Consider the following 19,030-nt stretch of genomic DNA (forward strand, 5'->3'; position numbering starts at 1 on the left):
ACTAGTAGGATGAAAGAAAAATTATCTCTTGTATACTCATTATCCTCAAATCTCATAGCTACGATAAATGCATTCTATGTTCAAACTTGATTCATACATATGGATGTAGAATAGGAAATTCATTAGTTAATGTATTTTTATTTAGTTTTAGACATGAAATGGATGTCAACCATGTAAATAGAATACTTGATGTTCATGGATTTACTAGCAAAAAAAAAGATTTCATTTATGTTCATATTAGAGTATCTTGCAATTAGATCTTGTTAGTATTATGTTAGTTGTTTTTTGTAATACTTTAGATTTCTAGATTTAATAGGTATTATATGCATTATACAATGTTTAATTTTATCAACTCAAGTATAAACAATTACAAAGAATGCATGAAGAAACTAGGAAAAGTTTAACTTCAAAGAAGCCTATAGGTGCACATTTACTTGCTAGAAAATGTATGACAACTCAAACTAAATTCATTCCCAAAAATATAGTGAATAGAATAATAATATCATAATAAAATAAGCATATCTTACTTCTAGCAATATAAAAAAATATATATGTCAACTATCATAATAAAGAAGGCTACCCAAGTAGTAAACACTATATATATAGACATATGGTTGTATGAAGGTACTATGTCAGCCCAACAATAATTAAATAATTAAATGAATAATAATAATAAATTTACATATCTCCCCATCCTTTGAAGGTGACTGGATATTAATATTTTCAAGAGGGCCTTTTAAAAAAAAATTATAAAATACAAGTTAGGGGAAGAAAAGACAAACCTTCCCCCCTCCCTATCCTAGCAGCCTTACCTTTAAGATGGGGAATTAAATGAGATTGAGGCACCTTAGGAAGCATGCCTCCCTCCCTCCTCCTTCCCATGTGGGAAGAAAGAGGGATAAAAAGAGGGGCTAGGAGATAGGGGTTAGGGGTAGGTAGGAGTAGATTTAGGAAATGATGGGGACTAGGGAAGTGTGGTTAGGGTAATTGAATTTAATTGTATTTTTTATATTTGATAGTTAAAGTTAAATGTTTTATTGAGCAGGGGGGTCTTGCAGTATAGACTTAGGAAATTTTTAAATAAGTTTTTTTTTTTTTTTTTTTAAAAAAAATTGTGTGGGTAAAGAACAAAATAATGGTATAGTCTTAGGAAAAGATGAGGTAAGTGTATAGGATATAAATTAGTATTTAAGGGCTAAATTAGTAAATTAAAGAATCATAATAATAGTATTATTAGTAAGTTAATAAATAAGATTAACAAATAAATAAATAAAAAGAATCAATTTAAATAAATAATAATGAAGATCTTGTTAGTAGTGCATAATCAAATAATCAAAGTAAAGAAAAGAAAAAGATAGGAAGTAAGAAGTTCATCAAAGAGGAATATATTTATACAACTAAGTAAAGTGGAAGACATAGGGGAAGATGCATATGTGTGTTGTGGTCGGGAAACTTGTGTTTGAAAAACACTTAGGATAATCATAAACCATCTTCATATCGCTATACCCTAGAACCATTGACTCAAAATTTAATTTTCACATGCATTGTGAAGTGTCCTAATTAGGAGTATTTAAGGTGAAGGGTTTATAACCAAAATATCATTTAAACTTAGTATTTCAAAAATTGATAGACAACCATGCAACCCATCATAGAAAACTCAAATTCAGATTTTGAGTGGAATGTTCTTCATCCCATCAATTAACTTAACATCTCCAAGTTTAAGTATAGAAAAAAAACTAGTTGTGTTTTTGCCATGTTGAATTTTGGGCATGAAATCTTGGAAGCTGAAGATACTTACTCGCACTTACTATATGTCTCTCACTTGGCATATGCTATCTAGAAACTTATGCTTGGGATGTACTACTTGTTCAGCATGAACTAAGTAAATGACTTAAGTATATTGTCACTCTTATGTCAAAACCAATCTGAGATTAACAATCTCCCCTTTTAACATGAGTGGAAAAATACTTGGTCATGCATGAGAAACCTTAGACTTTCAAGTATAACTCAGATAATATGATACAAAATTTCAAAAGTCCAAACTTTTGCAAAACTTATGACTCATCAATCATACCTCAAAATTCAATAACTCTCCTTGAGTTGATTATTCTATTCTAAATTAAAACTAAATACTTGTACTATGTAGATTATGCATATGATGACTCTATCTCTATTTGATCTCCCCCAAAACTTATCCATACTTATCATGCATTCTCCCCCTTTCTTCATTCTCTCCCTTCATTTATTTTTCACCTTTTTGACACTTATGACATGGCTTGTACATGAATAGTGTATTTGTTCAAGGAAAATTTATGGACCTCACGTATTATCTTTAGAATTTCATCCCAGTTATCACAAGCTACCTCCAATGATTTTATTTGGATGGCTAACTTGGTAGCAAAGTGAACTAAGCCTTCAAGTGTAGAAAGATGGAGATATTTTTGCATTAATGTCTCTATAAAGGCTAACTACTTGTGAAGTCTATCCATGTGAGGGGTCAACATGGATTGGATGTTGATCAATGTAGCTTGAATATTTGTATCTTGAGCATGTAGAGCTACTAACTGACCTTGGAAATTCATCAAATTCTTGAAGTCCTAACTATGAGCTATAGAATTTGGTAGAGTAGTACATGTTAGCTTCATATCTCCCTCTAGATTTGCAAATATGGCGCTACACTTTTTGTGTGAATAGAGTTGTATCACACAACTTTGTGCAAAGTGAGAAAATATTCTCTAAGACTTTCTTTACACTTTCAATATTGATTACTAACTCAACTTGACTAAGTGCAATAAAACTTGATATCTTTTCATTAAATTTTCCTTGAAATTTTATCTTTGACCATTCAAGTGATTTTACATTAGAATCTAGGTATGCATCATTGATATGTTCTACAATGTTTACCAACTACTCCATGATAGGGTTATCTTCTTTAGGTGCTGGTAGGCTAAATTCATCAAGAAATATATCCTTGATGTCTTACAATTCTTTCTTCTACCTATGCTCCCTTTTGAGCAGTTTTTAATGATTTTTCTTTGCAAGTGCATCCTGTAGTATGCTTATTTTTTCAATAGTGATTGTTGCAAGGTCAAGCTTTGGTAAAAAAATACTTCATCCAAGTTGACATCACCAAATAATGTAACCTAATCTACCTTGGATATAATAGGAATAGACCTTGATGACTTCAGTGATATAGCTTCTACACTCAGCTCGTGAAGTACTTGACTTGGAGGAGTAGTAAATGCTAGCAATGTTTGTATTGCTAATTTCTCCTTAGGCTTTGTAGTCAAGTCTGACACTATAGTCCTATCCTCTTCTTGCCTTTTAATTTCAATTACACCTTTAAATTATGCTCCAATCTATGCTTCTGTAGCAATTTCTAGTACTGACACATTGTGCACCAATTTACGGATGTTGGTCATGTATGTCTCTTTTCTTTGATACAATACAATGGGTAATGTAGGTTGCATCACAATAAATTGAGGATTTTTAAATATGTATTTGTCTTCCACCTCTGCAAATGTCTTCTCTTCCTTCTTAAGTTCATCTATACTCACCAATATAGGATGACTACATAGTTGTACCTTGGTGGTAGTTTCTAGAAATATCTTCTTCATGTCCTCCTTTGTTAGAGGATTGGTGTTCTAAGGCACATCGTCAGAGACATCCTTGATCTATATAATTTTAGTGTCTTTTTTTGTCATATGTTGTGGATTGGCACTCAATATCTATATATTTGGTATACTTTGTTATGTTTGTTTCTCATCTTTAGTTTTTGCTAGGTATCTCCATTTATCTTAGTACCTTCCACATCTGCATCTTTCCCAATGTCAATTTTAGTAACCTCAGTTACTTCTTGATTCACCTTTTTCATCACCTACCTCAATAGGTGTCTACTCAATTGTCTTGGGTATTGTTAGCCCATAAATTACCTTCCATGCTTAGGGACTCTACTAAAAAACATCTTCAATTTCATTCTTCAAAATATTGAATACTCAATACTTTGGAGAAAATATTTCTATGTACTTCTTAATGGCCTTTGTCATCTCAAATTTATCTAAATCTATCATAACTCTTGCAAGTTTAGTTCCTCTTATATTTATCCTTGTTGTGAGACTATATTTCCATCTTTGCTCAACTCTATCATATAATTTCTTTGGTATAGAGTTGGAAATCTCAATTGGAGTCATTTTAAATATTGTCATCATGGCATACACTAACTCTTCTGTCTTATCTATTTCTACCTTTCCAAGCTTATCAAATTCAATATGTGAAAATCCACTTAAATATGCATTAGCCTTTATATTTTCACATAGATTATCCAAACTAGAAAAAGGACTATGAATAACCACTTTGAATTGGTTATTATCATCAAATTTTTTCCTATCCTCATTTGATTCAACTAGAGCAATGTACTTTCTCCTTTGTCTCTTCTTAGACTTGTCATCTTGTATAGCTTTCCTAGCCTTCTCTTCTTTTGTCTTTGCCACTGCTTGAGCTTTCTTAGCAGTAGCTCTTGTTCTGGTTCTAGTAGCTAGAACTATAGGCTTAGGTTTTATAACCCTCTTTGGTTTGCTAATTTCTTGAACTATAGCTTTCTTCTTCTTCTTTTCTTTGGCTATAGGTGATTCACTAGCTTTTTCTCCCTTAGCACCTTCTTCAAGCTTGGCTTCCTCTTCACCTTGATCTTATCCATGACCTTGGGTTAGGGCCCATGGTTCTTGAGTAGGGACATATTCTTCTTCATCATCTTTATTGTCTTCTTCTTTTTCATCTTCCTTTGCTCCTTCACCAAATTTTTCTTTAAGCTTCTTAATTATTTTGTTCTTCTTTCTTAGTATTGATGTTGTCTCTAAGTCCATAGTTACCTTTGATTTTGCAACATCATAATTACCAAGGGCAATAGCCTTAATATCTACTTATTCTACAAGAAAAGTTGTAATTGTTACAAATGCCTTATCCACATTAATCTCATATCCTAGAGGTCTTAACCATCTTACCCTTGGAACTATAGCATGTACATATGTGAAATTAGTATCAACTAGAAATCAAACATCATTAAAACATTTCTCAATTAGTGACATTGGAATCCCATGTATTTGTTTCATTGACTTCTTAAAGTCCTCAAAGTAACTAGTCATAAAGACTCAAAATTTTCTCCCAATTGCTCAATGAATTCACCTGTTTGTAATAAAATAGATTTATTTGTCCTCCATCCAACTTTACTAAAGGAAGGAAATGTGTTTTTCGAATAGAAATATAGACATACAAGTATTGATCCAAACTTGCATTGTGAACTCTTGGTTTTCCTTATGGCTCCCAAGTTTTCTAATAATTTTTGCAACTATACCTCAGCAAGGTCATAAGTGTAGGAGTTGATGAACTCCAACTCCACAGTTGCCAAGATCACCTACAGTGCAAATAGCTTGCCAAACAGAAACCTAAGGAGCAAGAGCTTGAAGGAAACAAAGAAAGAGAAAATATTTCACAATAGCAAAAATGAAATTGCTATGTGAATGTATGATTTTACAATAAGGGAGAGACCAAATATAAAATCCTCAAGGAAGCTTGTAGAACAAGCTGGAAAGAGGTAGAAGATAAGGTTGACAACTAAGCACTCTTAAAAAAAAAGGTGGAACATGCTAGAAGGGAATAAACTCCTATGTTGTCAACAACTCATCACTACATACATTAAATACTAAATATTAAATGAATGCATTAACCTAAGTAAGCCTAAGTAAATAGAATAAATAATTAATAATTAATTAATTGTTTAATCTAACATCTCCTCTTAAGTGCAACTTAGGGGAATTCCTTAAGCTCCCAAAACTAAGATAAAAATGTAGAATGTGTCCTGGCAATGAGGTCATGTTAGGTACCCATGTACAATGTAAAAAAATGTAACCTCTGTAAATGGGAAAAGAGAGAAAACCACATGGGAAAAACCATCCCCCAAAAATAGGTAAAAAAAACATGCATAAAAAAATGAAGTGAAGGAAGGAAGGCCTCAACCATTCCCCCCAAGGACAACTTTCGCTGGAAAAGAGTTAGGAGACCCGCTCAAAACCATAAGTACAACCAGCCCCACCATGAGAGATACTAAAGCCTCCCCAGAATAAAGGAGCCCTTGAAGGAGGGATTGAACCAATGCAACCTTGATGTGGAAGAAAAAAGGGTACATAACAAGGGAATCCCTAAATGAGAGGCAAAACTAGAAAACCTAGCTGATGCCCATAGGATAATGTATGAGGAACCAAAAAGGGAATCCTTAAGGTAGGTGTAATGACACTGTCATGAATGTCCACTATAGTATCTACAAAAAGTGCTCTTGGAGTCTCAATGAATGAAGTTGGAGGATTAGGTAGACCAAAAGAACAATCCTACAGAGGAGAAAAGCCCTCAATAGGGATCTCAAGAACAATACAAAGGTTCATGTATCCTGACTACACCACATGATGCTCCTGCGAAAGAGAATAGTAGTGCTCCAGTAATGGACATGGTGGACCAAAGTGTGAGAAGGTGTAGAGATGAGTGGAAGGATCAATTGACCCTATAGAAATAAGACCTCCTATTACATGATCCTAAATGAAGACAGAATCAGCAGTGAATTCAACCATCTTCCCTAATGCACTACATGTAATCTGAGAAATCGAGAGAAGGTTGGCAGACAAAGATGGAACATACAATACATCATTGAATATACCATCCTGGATGTGAACTAAACCTTTCCTATAGACTGGTAGTATAGTGTTAATCCCCATGAGAATATGAGGAATAGAACCCTCAAGAGTAAAGAAGACACCTTGAGAAGATGTCATATGGTGAGAAGCACTTGAATCTAGTATCCAAGGAACTTGTGAAGGAGATGCAATGGTAGCCTATAATGCATGACCCTTTCCAAGATCAATTGTAGATGGTAAATATGTGGAAGAAGATTGAAAGGTAGACCCCTATGAGGTAGAAGAGGATGGAGAAGAAATAGTGTTCTTCTAAAGAAGAGCTTGCAAATCTGCAATTTTTTTCTCATAGCCATCAAATCTCTTCTAAAAACAATGTGTCTCATCATGAGATCATTTCCCACAATAGGAATAGGTAGGACTCTCGGTCTTCTTTTTCTCCTTCTTCTTAGAAGATGATGAACCAATAGAAGAGGGATTTGATATATGCTTCAACTTCTGTTCCTATGTATCCTTGGCAAGCAATGCCTGTGACTGTGAACCTAAAAGTGAATCCATCTAATTGATTTTGGACTTTTCATGAGTTAACTGATCACAAAATATCTCAAATAAAGGCATCCATAGTGGAGTAGAAAGTGGAAGAGAAGATCTGATACTATCCCCTCAACTTTGAGAGTATAAAAAGATACAATCATAATATGTCTTGGTTTTCCCATATCCCTGCAAAAGTGTCCACAAATATTTGAATTTCATCAAGAAGTCCTCAATGGTGGGAAATCTATCAAGTTTCAAAGAAGTCAACTCTGCATCAAGCTGCAATGCCTAGAATTCATTCACTATGCCAAACAATGTTTGAAATTTGAGCTAATAAGCTCGTGGATTAGTCAAACCATCCAAGTGAAATAGTGGATTATCTAAAATGTTTAGTGCAATCAATCCCATGGCCTCATTCATTTTATTTTTGTACTGAAGAACCTCAAAATGACATGTAAGAATAGGTTGATTCTCATCAAGACATGACCATAAGCCCCTTGACATGAGAAGCCTACTCATTTGTGCCTTCCAGGTGTGATAATTGTGTGGTGTGAGATGGGTCACAAATGGATCCACCATTGAGAAAGAAGAAGATGGAAGTAGAAGGGTCTATTTTGAAGTAAATTACAAAAAAGAAAATACTCCCCCCCACAATGTATAATTTGGGCACTCTTTACTTAGTGTGATTACAATAGTTAATTTAGGGCCTATTTTTTAAATTATTATTTCTGTCTATAGAACCTATAATCTAATTTTAGATCTGGAAAGTAGATAAAAAAATATACACTTTCAAAAAAAATAGAACCTAATTATGTGTCAAAATGAGCTTGTACTAAGCATTTAAAGTGGCAAAATTTTGAAATTTTGAATTGCAAAAAAATTCAAGAACAGAGATCTCAAACTACCTACACCAATGTGTAGATTACAAAATCCTACCCCAAAACAAACAAAAAATGTTCGAAAAAATGAGTCTGTATGAGGGAGATATTGCTATTTGAAAATCACCTCTGTAGTTATTTTTTCTAAATCGCCACCATCGCACCTCCAAAAAATATCAGATCTGTTATGCCAAATCCTCTTTCTCCTTTTTCTCCAAATATTGAAAAAAATGCTCTTCCTCTTGATTAAAGAAAAAATCACAAACAAACTAAGGTTTGTGTCTCTAAATCATAGCTTCAAAAAAATACTTTGAACGAGAAGCAGCAAGGAGGCTCTGATACCATGTAGGAGTTCATGAAATCCAACTCTGCAGTTGCCAAGATCACTTGCAGTGGAAATAGCTTGCTGAAGAGAAACCTAAGGAGCAAGAGCTTGAAGGAAACAAAGAAAGAGAAAATATTTCACAATAGGAAAAATGAAATTTCTATGTGAATGTATGATTTTACAATGAGAGACCAAATATAAAGGCCTCAATGAAGCTTGTAGAACAAGCTGGAAAGAGGTAGAAGATAAGGTTGACAACAAAGCACTCTTCCACAAAAAGGTGGAACATGCTAAAAGGGAACAAATTCTTGTGTTGTCAACAACTCATCACTACATACATTAAATACTAAATATTAAATAAATGCGCTAACCTAAGTAAGCTTAAGTAAATAGAATAAATAATAATTAATTAATTAATTATTTACTCCAACAATAAGAATGATCCTTCTTCACTATCTTGTATCCTACGTCAACAATAATACAAGGTACATTATTCAACTTGCTTTATTGAAATAATTTGTGTGAAATAATCCTTACTATAAAAGGAATCAGGGGATCTATAATGGTATCAATTGTCGCTCCTCTCTTGTTCACAACTCCCCATATGTTTTTCTCAATAACCTCTTTTGCATGACTTCTCATGGTTTTGGGTCTGTTTAGGGATGGATACCCTATTACCCTCTACACAATCTTCTTAGTAATCTTGATAGGTCCATTTTCTAACCATATAGAATTGTCATGAATTCTACTAAGAACAATCTTAATCCATTCTATCTTAAAAATGTTTGAAAAATCTAGGGCATGGGTTGACCCTTTTCTCTCTATGATATTGTATTCCTCCTTTAGTACACCATTCTTATACAATTTTCTATATAGATCATTGATTTCCATGTCACCTGTGGTACCCACCTTGAATTTTTAATAGCATGTTACATCTTGAATCATTAATACTTGTGGTGGTATTATGGATAATGCACCAAACAGGTCTTGTTTATAAGCAATTAAAAAAATTTCTTTGAAATTTGGTTGTGTAATCTTATTGCTGATTGATTAAATATTTAAAAATTCCTTTCCCTCTTTGACCTTAGTAGTAGAAGAACTAGATGCCATATTTAATACCTAGGGTTTATACACATTCAAATAGTGTAGCTCAGTACATGATAAATACCTTCACAAATCTGATGAATGGTGTTGAATAGCGGTTGAATTCACTCTATAAACACTTGGGATGATCTCTTCAATTCACCTTTAGCTCTTTGTGTTCTCTCCTTTTTTGAATGATGTCAAATGTGTCAAAAATTGATCATATAGACCTTAAAACTTCACAATTAATGCTCAGTGCTTACACAATTGTAAGCTCAGCTTGAATAGAAATTTCAATTCACTCAACTTCCATGTAGTTTTATTTAAGCTTAGAAACCACTACGAGATTGGTCAACACTATTAATTATGATAGCTCAGCATTAACTAGATTTCACTCAGTAGCTTAAGTGAAACTTTTCATGCTTGGCAGTAACATGAAAACTGACAAAACTTAAAGAGTTATTCCAGATTCTAATTAAAACTTTGCATCTTTCTTCATGAAAATATACTTTTTTTAGAACTAAAAACTTTGGAACTAATGTATAGTATATCTTTTAAATATCAATCCCACACATACCTCTTGATTTCTTAATCAAAGGTAATGTGATCACTTGACCCATTGGGTGAAGTGATCCCATCTAAACTTGATGTGTTGCAATCTTCCTTTCTCTTCCATGTCTTATTGATCTCATCTTTGACATTCTCAACATCTTCTTCTCCTTTTCCTTTGATGAATTCATTGCTAGGTTCCTTTGACCTTGTTGGACAATTCCTACTTATGTGACCAATCTTTAAGCAACTAAAACATGTAGTTTGACTCAACCATCTTTTGTAGTCACCTTTTAAATGTGTTCTAATGCAATTATGAGCAAAATTTCCATACTCTTGAAAATAGTGACAACTATAACTAGTATTATAATCCCAATTATAAGAGTTTCCATTGTGTTTTACCTTTGTCTTCTTGTTTGATGACCAATTAGGCTTAGATCTACATTTTTATGCTCTATGTCTATACTTCTAACAATTATAGCAGTAACCTTCAAATCTTTATGTGCTTATGATTTTGTTTTTTCATTCATGTGCCCAATGCTTTTGTTTGTTGCATTTTTTGCAATGACCCATTAACTTTTTCTTGGGATTCTAATTTGTAGTCTTGCTCCTACAAACATTGATAGGATGACCTATCTTACAACAATTATAACAAGTAGGTCTTGAGTTCTTAATATTGCCATTCCTTTGCTCACCAATTTTAGATGAATCTTCTTCTTCAGTACTAGTATAACCCAATCTAGTAGTATCACTATTAGATCTAGGAGATCTCATCAATTGCTCAAAATACTTGATGGCTTCACTAGGTTTGTTAAAAAATTTAGCAATTTTTTTTCTCTTTTCAGATTATTTCTAAGTTGTCTATTCTACAACTTTAGTGTTTCAATTTAAATATCTTTTCTATTCAATTCATGATTTGCAATCATCATTTGATTTAATGTTTTGAATTAAATGTAAGCAATCTTATTTACCTCAAATATATTTTCTTCTAGTCTATTGGTTAGTATCCTTTTGTCATCTTTAATTATGACTTTGTCTTCTTTAGCTTTATTTTTCTACTCGGTCACATCACATAGCAATACTAATTGGACTTCTTATTCTATCTTGAAATTTTTGACCTCTTCAATTAGGCTATCATTATTTTCCATTAGATTTGTAACTGTTGCATCAAATTTACTTGTGTTTCCTTCAATAAATAGTCTAGTAGTGTCAATATCTTGGTAATGTGTATCATTCTCTCCAATAGCTATCTCTTTTCTTCTTTTCAATGATAATTTTAACTCATCTCTTGCTTCATTCAACTAATATAGGGAAAGCTATATTTCAAACTTCTAATTCTCAATAGTCTTTTCCAACTTGTAGAATTCTATCTTCAAGATCTTTTCTCAAAGTTGCAAAGGTTTCCTTTTATAGAGAACAAGGCTCTGATAACAATTGTTGGAAATACAATTGGGAAATTAAACTCTGGGGGGGAGGGGGTAAATTAGTAGTTGAAACTTCAACCTTAAATCATTCACCACACATCCATCTCACAATTTATGCATTTAAACCGAAATACCAAATTAAGCACATACATCCATAACTTGAAAGTAAATAACATTCAACACATGTATGACACAAGATATTTGGTTACCCAAAATCCCTACAAGGAGAAGGTAAAACTGAGGTGGAGATGACACCAAAAAATCTCCACTACTATAATAATAAAGTGTATCTAATGAAGGTTACAGTATTTGATCATAAAACATAATCTACCCTATCAAGGTCTACCTAGTCAAAAGCTTACAAGATTGTTAGATCTTACCCTGTTAAAGGATTTCAACACCCTTTTAGAAGTGTGTCTAGTAAAAGGACTTTAACTCACAATGAAGTAAGAACCCTATAAAAAGATTTACAATAGCTTGTTAAGACTACTCTATTAAGATATTGAACTGATTCACCTATTAGAATATCTCAATAGTAATCCTACAGTTAGCACTCTACTACTAGATAATAGATAACCTCTTTCCTAATGTGTACTTGATCCTCATTGATCACATGTATCTCTATTGTCTTCTAATTCCTTTCCTCTATTCTCCTCTAACTAATTATGGAATTGTTGAGCTATCATTTTACATGATGCTAATCAACAAGAATTCCTGCAAATCCCTCTCTCGAAACGCTGATTTTGTGAATCAACTCCAAGGTTCTAGGTGATCTTGCAACCTACTGGAATCTGCTTAGTTGAAGATAAATGTGAATGTTCATGAGGATGCCTTTTCTAGCTCATTTTTATTTTGGATGAAATGAGGAATCTACACATTATTTCAAAAATAACACTAAAAAAGAACTATGTTTTTGTATTTTTATGTTTTATTATGAATGCAATCTAACTGTGTAGCTAGTATGAAATCCTATTCTAACAAGGGGGTTAATAAAGAAAATAATAAAAACTTTAAAGAAAATAACATGAAATTCAAAGAAAATAATGTGAAATTGAAATCTTAATGGACATAAGCTATAGAAAAAAACATGTCTATGAGTTAAGCTTTCAAAGAGATCCATAGGTAACCAATGAAAGTAGGAGCAGTGCTTCCTCAATTCCACTGATGCAATTTTTGGTGAGAAACTTAGTAATTGTATGATGTTTCACTCTTCATCAAATCGCAAGGCCATGAAAAGTGTGCTCATGTGAGACAAAGAGTTATGCCACTAATACATTAGGGGTCAATTTGCGACGGCAAGAAAAGGTAATGTGGTTTTGGTTTTTTTTTTTTCAATTTTAGCCCGATGTCGTCGCAATTGCGACGACAAGCATCACAATTGCAACGCTAGTAAGATATAAGAGAAAAAAAAAAAAGGCCAAAAACCCTCATTTGAATGAAATCGCGTGACATAGGGTTCTTCTGAAAGGAAAGGTGCATTGCAAGATAGCCTTTTGCATAACATTGGAAGTGAAGGTACATGGTCATACACAGGAAAGGAATTACCAAAATCTTCCAAGTAGGTTTTTTTAAATAAATATTTAGTTGTGCAAGAACCAGAGGAATCAAATTTGTGTTCAGAGGATGTTCCATTGGATAGGCATTGTGGCCATAGCTTTCTTGCAGAAAATTCGGAAAGTCTTGTAGATAGAAATAAAGAAGTAAAGCACCCCATGGTTCATAAGAAAAGCTCTCCTACAAATGCAACAAAGTGACTTGCAAAAGAGATTATTGGAGTGGGAAGCCCTCGGACCCCTGATCGAGTTTTTCCCACTCCCAGAGTAAAAACAGATTCTGTAAAGAAGGCACATCTTACTCAAGGCAGGCAATCTCTAAGTTCCAAAGTTTTAATATTATCAAAATAAAGGCATTTTGAAAGGAACTAACTCAAGACCATGTACATTATTATATTTTTGTATTTGAAATAGATATTTATATTAGCTAACACCTTACAAGAATCACTAATAACAAGATTTTGTCTGGTTCAATGACACAACTATAGACATTCTATCAAGTTATCTTCAAATCAAGGCTTATTCAATTCTCCTGAAATCCTTAATATTACTACTAACTATAACCGTCTCCTACATATATGCTTAAATATTTCTAAATGTTTATTGATACCCACAAAAATAGAATTTAACACAACGAATAGACCAAGCAAAGAGTAAGAGAACGACTCATTCTCGGCAAAAACTGAAGAAAGTGATAGAAAACTAATTCACATTCATAGAAAGAGATATTTATTATACACAACAAATCCTTTCAATAGGCATCAAATTGAATGTAAATCAAGTGAAAAGACAACATCGTAATAGCATACTCTTCATCATCACCATAATCTCTCTTAACATTTTATCACTTTAAAAATAGCAAGTACCCTAAAAAATTGCTAAGTAAACAAGTACAACTCAGAGATACTATGAAAAGAAGTGGCAAATGAAACATGAAAAGAAATATTCAAATTCAGAGAAAAGACACGGTGAACATGTTATTAGTATTACAATTCAAAATAATAATATGTACGATACAAGAAAACATCAATGCAAGAGAATACACATAATTATATTCTACATCTAGGTTCTACATAATTATCTCTCGCTCACATGCATCCTACTTGATTATTTTACTTTGGCATATATGGAGCATGGTTCAAACTTCAAACAACTTGGCAAACTAGTGATTACATGCAGAAAAACTTAGTAATAGAAAAAGAAGTGGTTCTGGCATTTTCCTTTAGAGTAGAATCAAACTCAGAAATAGTTGGTTACTTATTTGTACTATGGCTGCAGTCTCAATCAACTAAGGAATGAGAAGAGATCAAGTATTTCAAAGATGGTACCCAATACAAAGAGATAATATCTCATAACATCATTAGATGTATTCCAATGGTGCCTTTGGAGACATGCACAATAGGATTTTACTTTCCATGAGGCAGGGCATTCAACATCATCATATTCGACTTTAGGAGTAGCAGCCCAAGAATTTCCCGCCCACACTTGTCAGTGCAACAAAATATATTAACTATTCGTTGGTAAACATCCTTCTATTTGGTGAATTAAAAATAACTTTCTGTTATACATAACAATTTTTTTGCTATCCAAGATTTTACTTGATGTTGTTTCTAGAAGAGATTGTATATGTTTTTTGAATCACAATGTTTCAAATCTCACTCTATGACAATCATATGGGATCTAGTTATGATCCTCTATATTCATATTAGAGGCTTTGATGTTGAAATTGGCTTAGCAAATAATCATGACGATGACCATAGGGTCTCTTGATAATTTGTTTGGTGACTAATCTATTTATGTTAAAGCAGGATGTATCAACATTGATTGTAGCAGAAAAATAAGTTACACAGATGAAAACTTGCATTGTTGTACTTACAGCTGACATTTGACACCTGGAGTTGATATGCACATTTCTTTGAGGTGGGTGATAACAAAGAGCTCATCAATTTTCACTGTGTTATCTTCTGGCTACAAGTCTACACCATTCTTTACTGTTTTTTATTTATACCTAATACAATTTTATTTTTCAAAATGTTTATCACTGCCATAGTTTTTGACAGTTGGCTTCTTTGTATTAACGCCTATAAGGAGCCATTGGATATTGGAAGATAAAGGTTATAAATCTCAGGTAGTTTGTCTGCGAGATTTCTTTTGGATTTGGTTGTGTTACATGAAATGTTGAAGTAAGATGCACTGATTTCAACCCATTCTAATTGATTTGTACAAATTCTTATAACCAGTTCCATATATTTAATTACAATTAGACACTATCTTTTAATTCTTTATTTCAGTGTGCTACATATTCTATTTCATATTTGTGATATATGATGAAAGTATTATAACATATGGAGGAACAGTCCATGAGTGGCGTGGCCAGTTGAAATGGTTTTAGTTTCAATTTTACACCATTTGATACAAATAATCATTTTACCCATTGACCCCTAGGTTCATTCCATTTGCAGTAAAATCTTCATTACATAAAAAATGTTCACAAAATCTATGTCAATTCTCACACATCTTCTTGGACTTACGCAAATCTATGTCAATCCTCACACATTTTCTTGGACTTACGTAGGAACTATGTTGCCCTGCAGCTCTTGTTAAATATGTTATCAACTTGACTTTTCTATTAAAGGCTCTCATGCTCAATTGAAAGCCAGGTAAAGAAAAAGATATTATACACTATTTTGTTGGTACCTTGTGCAGCACAACAAACTTGTTCTTACTATAAAAAAATTTTCTTTTCTTTTGTTTCATTGCAGATCTTCTGCTTGCATAGAGGTCTCTCCCCATCATTGGACACACTTGATAACATTCGAGCTTTGGATCGCATACAGGAAGTGCATCTATACACATAAGTATAAACTTCTTCTTTTCTCGCAACACATATAATAACAATTTTAAGTGCTTGCAAGGTATATACTTATGAATAAATATTACATCTTGATTTAAATGTATGAAAACAATTTTCATTCCCTTTAAGCTTCATTCATCTCGAGGTGCAATTCACAAACTCAAGAATAGTGGCTTTTGTTCTTCAAGATACCTTTAGGGGAAGAGTATGTGAATGCCCCCTCGTGTTTGGAGTCCAATTTAGAGGAGATGGCTATTTACACTACTAAGGTTTGTTGAATCTAATTCTGAATAACATTGTTTTCTATTGTTGAATCTAATCTAATGTATATTTTAACTAGACTTGTAGCTTATATGTTTTCAAATTTTTTTTAGGCCTTGTAGTTTGTATAATTTGATTGTTGGAGAGCTTCTACAGCTAAGCAAGAAGGCTGTTGCATGAGTTATAGCTGTGCGCTCGGGTATGAAAATTGTTTTTTTTTAAATTCTAATGTATATTTTAACTAGACTTTTAGCTTATATGTTTTGAAATTGCTTTTAATGGCTTAATGTTGTAAGGTCTCTTGAAATAAGACCTTCAGGCGGTTGGTCAAAGTTTTACAAATAATCTTAGGAATAAAGTCAAAGAAAGTATTTTTAAAATATTAAAGTATTTAGCTAGGTCTAAGAAGATTTGTGTACTTTCGATAGTTTTTCTTAGTTTGTGAAAGTTGTAGACCAAAGTTTTCATAGCCCAATTTTTTCTTCCTACAAAGAACGATCATGTCAGATAATATAAGTGAAGAACAAAATAGGGAGACAATCGCTAGATTGTGGTCTAACTTGAAAAGAAAAGGTGATGGAAAATTTTATTGTCCTTGCAATATTTGTAAGGGATTAAACCGTAGAAGACTGGTAATCAAAATAGTTAAGAGACATTGTAGGGAGAATGGTCACATTGAAGGGGGGCATGACTATCATCCACTGGTAAGTCATTCATTATATCATTTTAACAATTTATATACATATGAAATCACTTGATGATGAGTTGATGATCATGTTTTATTTATGTTAATCAATTTTATATAGGTTGATCTTCCTAGGGAAGTACATGATATGAACCACAACAATCCGAAGAATATGGCTTTTGAAGTGGAGGAACATGGAGGTGCAAATATCCAAGGTGAAGATAATGATCCCATGGAAGATGACGATCATGCACCAGAAAACACAATTGAAGAGGATGGTATAAATACATTGATCCATGACACATCTAGTTCAAGCGTATCTGATCATTATGATGATGATAGCCTCGATGTACCTCTACTTTAGAAGGCATACGAGCCCCTATACAAAGACTCCCAAACAACTCTTCTCTCTGATGTATTGTTGTTGTTGAACTTGAAGGTTATGAATGGTTTATCCAACATAACAATGTCACGTATGTTAAGGTATGTCATATATGTCTTTATAGTTAACAAAGGGTGAATAATGTACCACTAATATTGTTTATATTAACAACTTATATTTTTTGTTGTAGATTGATAGGCGAGTTTCTGTTACCATCATCAAATATTCTACCTCTCTCATATCGAGAATTAACTGCTGTTATGAAAGATATTGGAATGGAGTATGAAGCAATACATGCTTGTCCCAATGATCATATTATATATTATAAAGAACATGAATTTGCAACACAATGCCCTGTATGTCATACAAGTAGATATCGAACAGATCAACTAACAAATAAGGTGCCTCAAAAGGTTCTTCATTACATCCCCATTATTCCACGGATGCGACAATTATTCAGGTGTAGTAGCTTGGCTCAATTTATGGATTATCATGCACGCAATAGAAGTCAAGATGACAATATTCAAATCCCTGTGGATGGTTCAGCATTTATGCACATAGAGGAAAAGTGGCAACACTTCAAACAAGAACCTCGTAATCTAAGGCTTTCATTGGCAGTGGACGGTGTCAATCCATTTGGAGAGATGAGATTTGTTTACTCGGTGGCACCTGTTTTTGTTATCAACAATAACATTCCTCCGTGGATGTCAATAAAGAGGGAGCACATTATGTTGGCAATGATTGTTTCAGGTATCTTATCATTTGATAGTTATTAATTTACACGTACTTACAAATCTTGCAGTAAAATGGTCACAATAACTATGTAATGTTACTGTTCATTCAAGTAGGTAAATATCAAGTAAAAGATATGAATGTATATATTGAGCCTCTTATCGATGAGTTGGTGGAGTTATGGAATGGTGTCACTATGTATGATGTGTCTAGACCAATATGACAAAGACAATTTCAATTCCATGCAATACTTGCATGGACAATACATGATGCCCTAGGGCTAACACATTTTTGTGGTATGTTATAGTGAATTCAAGTTGCGCACAATAATTCTAATTATAAAAATCAACATATTTAATAATCCAATTACATCATTATCTTGTAGGTCTTCAAACAAAGGGAAAATTTGCATGTCTAGTTTGTGGTCCAAAGATGAAATCTCGTCATTCAAAAAGTTTAGGAAAGCAGGTGTTTGATGAATGTAGACACTTCCTCCACAGGAATCATAAGTATCGAAGTACCGAAAAACATCTTTTCAATGGTAAAGAAGAGACTACATCAAAGCCACAAAGAATGACACCTCGCCTATGGAAGTTGGAATATAATAGAATTAATCGTCGAGGTAATGTCATTCCACCTAATGGTTTATGTTTGTAATTTATATATTTCTATTATGATTTTTGTTGACTAAATATGTAATTGATGATCATGAAGGTCGTCAAGGGAATACTGACAACCTTCCAAAGGGACTAAAAAGATATCCCAGACAATTTAGTAGGTTGGCCTACTATGAGCACTTACAAATTGTGCATTTTTTTGATACTATGCATATTGGAAAGAATATAACAGGGACATTGTGGAAAATATTGGATGGAAGGCGTGACAAAGAAAAAATTGTCAAAATTTGTAATGACATACATGAATCCAATCATGCATTGAAAAATTTCATTCAATCAAATAGCAACAGAGATCAGATTAATATAAGTGCCCTTCCATGGTTATTAACGGAGCAACAAAGTGATGCCATAAAAGAAGTCATACGAAAAATTTGATTTCCCACAGGATTTGCTGCGAACATAAATAATCTCATATC

Source organism: Cupressus sempervirens, chromosome 7 (assembly GCF_028749045.1).
Source record: "Cupressus sempervirens isolate cs-2001-9-10 chromosome 7, ASM2874904v1, whole genome shotgun sequence".
NCBI classification, from domain to species: Eukaryota; Viridiplantae; Streptophyta; class Pinopsida; order Cupressales; family Cupressaceae; genus Cupressus; species Cupressus sempervirens.